The sequence below is a fragment of the Gorilla gorilla genome, chromosome 9 (assembly GCF_029281585.2).
Source record: "Gorilla gorilla gorilla isolate KB3781 chromosome 9, NHGRI_mGorGor1-v2.1_pri, whole genome shotgun sequence".
In the NCBI taxonomy this organism is placed as follows: domain Eukaryota; kingdom Metazoa; phylum Chordata; class Mammalia; order Primates; family Hominidae; genus Gorilla; species Gorilla gorilla.
Window position 1 is genome coordinate 95495667 of NC_073233.2, and position 3590 is coordinate 95499256.

Consider the following 3590-nt stretch of genomic DNA (forward strand, 5'->3'; position numbering starts at 1 on the left):
TTAAAGATATTTCCAGATAAATAAGAGCTAAGGGATTTCATCACTACTAGATTTGACTTACAAAAATGATAGAGTTTTTTCGTTGAAATGAAAGTTTGCTAAGTAACAACATGAAACACAATAAAGTGGAAAATTTACTGGTAAAGGTAAATATATAGTTAAAATCAGAATATTCTGATGCTGTAATGATGATATGTAAGTCACTTTTAACTCTAGAATAAAAGTTAAAAGGCCAAAGTATTAAAAATGACTATAGTTCCAATAATTTTTGATAGATACACAATATAAAAAGATGCAAAGTATGACATCAATAGCATAAAATATGTGAGGGAGAAGAAAAAGTGAAGCTTTAAGTGCAGTTGAATTCAAGGTGTTATCAGTTTTAAGTAGAATGTTATAACTATAAGATGTTTTATGTAAGGTCTATGCTAACTACAAAGAAAAAGAAACTCTGGTAGATACACAAAAGACAGAGGAAAGAAATGAAAGCATACCACCACAAAGTGTCAACAAATCACAAGGCAAGATAACAAGAGTGAAAGAAAGAAACAAAGACATTACAAAACAATCAGAAAACAATTAAAAATGACAATAATAAATTATTTCTCTCAATAATTACATTAAATGTAAATAAATTAAATTCTTTAATCAGAAGACACAGAGTGACTACATGGATTAAAAAGCAAGCTCCAACAATATACTGCCTACAAGCAACTCACTTTAGTCTTAAGGATACAAATAGGATGATAGCAAAGGGATAGAAAAAAAATATTTCGTACAAAAAAAACCCAAGAGAGCAGGGTACCTATTCTTGTATAATTCAAAATAGACCTTAAATCAAAAACTGTCATAAGAGACAAAGAAGGTCATTATATAATGATGAAGGCATCAATTTACTAAAAGGATACAATGGTAAATACATATACACCCAACATGAAAACACTTAAATATATCAGGAAAATATTAACATAACTAAAGGAAGAAATAGACAATAGTAAGAATACAATAATAGTAGCAGATGTCAACATCCCACTTTCAATAATGAATGGATCATACAGACAGAAAATCCATAAGGAAACAGCAGTGCTCACTTTGGCATCACATATATTAAAATTGAATGATACAGAGACTAGCATGGACCCTGCACAAAGATGACATGCAAACTCATGAAGCATTCCACATTTTTTTGACCATCAGAGGAATGCAAATCAAAACTACAGTGAGATATTATCTCACCCCAGTTAAAATGGCTTATATCCAAAAGATAGGCAATAACAAATGCTGTCAAGAATGTGGAGAAAAGGGAACCGCTGTACATTGTTGGTGGGAAAGTAAATTACCACAACCACTACGAAGAATATTTCAGAGGTTCCTTAGAAAACTAAAAATAGAGATATCATACTATCCAGTCATCCCACTGCTGGATATATACTCCAAGAAAGGAAATCAAGATATCAAAGAGATATCTGCACTCCCAAATTTGTTGTAGCTCTGTTCACAATAGCCAAGAATTGGAAGCAACCTAAGTGTCCATCAACAGATGGGTGGATAAGGAAAATGTGGTACTTATACACAATGGAGTACTATTCAGCCATAAAAAGAATGATATTCACTCATTTGCAACAACACAGATAGAACTAGAGGATATTATGTTAAATGAAACAAGCTAAGCACAGAAAAACATATTCTGCATGTTCTCACTTGTTTGTGAGATCTAAAAATCAAAACAATTGAATCCATGAAGATGGATAATAGAAGGTTGATTACCAGAGGCTGAGAAGGGTAGTTGCGGGGCGGTGTATATGTGGGAGGAGGGGATGGTTAATGGGTATGAAAGTTAAAATTAGTGAATAAGGCCTAGTATCATATAGCACAATAGGGTGACTATAGTCAATAATAACTTAATTGTATATTTTCAGATAACTAAAATATGCCAGGTGCAGTGGCTCACACCTGTAATCTCAGCACTTTGGGAGGCTGAGGCTGGCAGATCACTTGAGGTCAGGAGTTTGAGACCAGCCTGGCCAACATGGCAAAATCCCGTCTCTACTAAAAGTACAAAAATTAGCTGGGGTTGGTAGCACACGCCTGTAGTCCCAGCTGCTCGGGAGGCTGAAGCAGGCGGATCACTTGAACCCAGGAGGTGGAGGTTGCAGTGAGCTGAGATCGCACCACTGCACTCCAGCCTGGGCAACAGAGTGAGACTGTCTCAAAAAATTAATTAATTAAATAACTCAAAGAGTATAATTGGATTGTTGGTAACACAAAGAATGCTTGAGGGGATGGATACCCCATCTTCCATGGTGTTAGTATTATGCAATGCATTAAGTGTGTATATAAAAATATTTCATTTACCCCATAAATATATACACCTACTATGTACTCATAAAAGTTAAAACTTAAAAAACCCAAATTATGATGAAAATAAAATATAAGGAAACAGCAGACTTGAATAACAATACAGGCTAAATGGGCCTAACAGACATACACAGAACATTTCATCTAACAGCAGCAGAGTACACATTTTTTCCAAGCACACATGAAAAAATTGTCCAGGATAGAGATCATCTGTTGGGACACAAAACAAATCTTAAAAAAGATAAGAAGATTAAAATCATATCAAGTATTTTTTCTATCCACAATGGTATGAAACTAGAAATAAATACCAAAGAATCTTAGAACATTTACCAATATGTGGAAATTAAATAATACACTCTTGAACAACCAATGGGTCAAAGAAGAAATCAAAAGGGAAACAAAAATTATCTTGAGACAAATTAAGAGGGAACCACAACATATCAAAACTTATGAGAAATGTGCAAAAATAAAACACTAGCAAGCTGTCTTCAACAGCACATTAAAAAGATCAAATGCCACAATCAAGTGGCATTCATTGCTAGGGTGTAAGGATGTTTCAATATATGCAAATTGATCAATGTGACAGCACATAAACAGAACAAATTATAAAAATCATATAATTATCTCAACAGATGCTGAATAAGTATCTGACAAAATTCAACATCTTTTTTTATGATAAAAAAATTAGGTATAGAAAGACTGTACTTCACATAAGAAAGGTCATATATGACAAGCCCTTAGCTAACATCGTGGTCAATGGTGAAAACTGAAAAGCTTTTCCTCTAAGATCAGGAACAAGATAAGGATGCCTAGTCTCAGAACTTCTCTTCAACATAGTATTGGAAGTCTTAGCCAGAGCTAGCTTATAAAAGAAAAAAGAAATAAAAGTCATCCAAATCAGAAAGAAGCTAAATTATCTCTGTTTAAGATAACATAATTGTATATACAGAAAACCCTAAAAACTCTACCAAAGCCTGTTAGAATTGATAAACAAATTTAGTAAAGTAGCAGAATACAAAATCAACATACAAATATCAGTTGCATTTCTATACACTAACAACACACTATCCAAAAAAAAGAAATTAACAACATAATTCAATTTTCAGTAGAATTAAAAACAATAAGATACTTAGGAATAAGTTTAACCAAAGAAGTGAAATATATATAATATATATACTGAAAATATATACACTGAAAACTATGACATTGATGAAAGAAATTGAAGTCACAAA

General features: G+C 32.7%; 1 non-coding gene across 1 annotated transcript; it reads left to right on the forward strand.

The window, feature by feature from the left end:
- The first annotated feature begins 1083 nt into the window (after positions 1–1083).
- On the forward strand, positions 1084–1186 carry LOC115936325 (U6 spliceosomal RNA). The gene has a single exon (XR_004071826.1). It is a non-coding gene; the product is annotated as a U6 spliceosomal RNA (small nuclear RNA).
- Positions 1187–3590: the final 2404 nt, after the last annotated feature.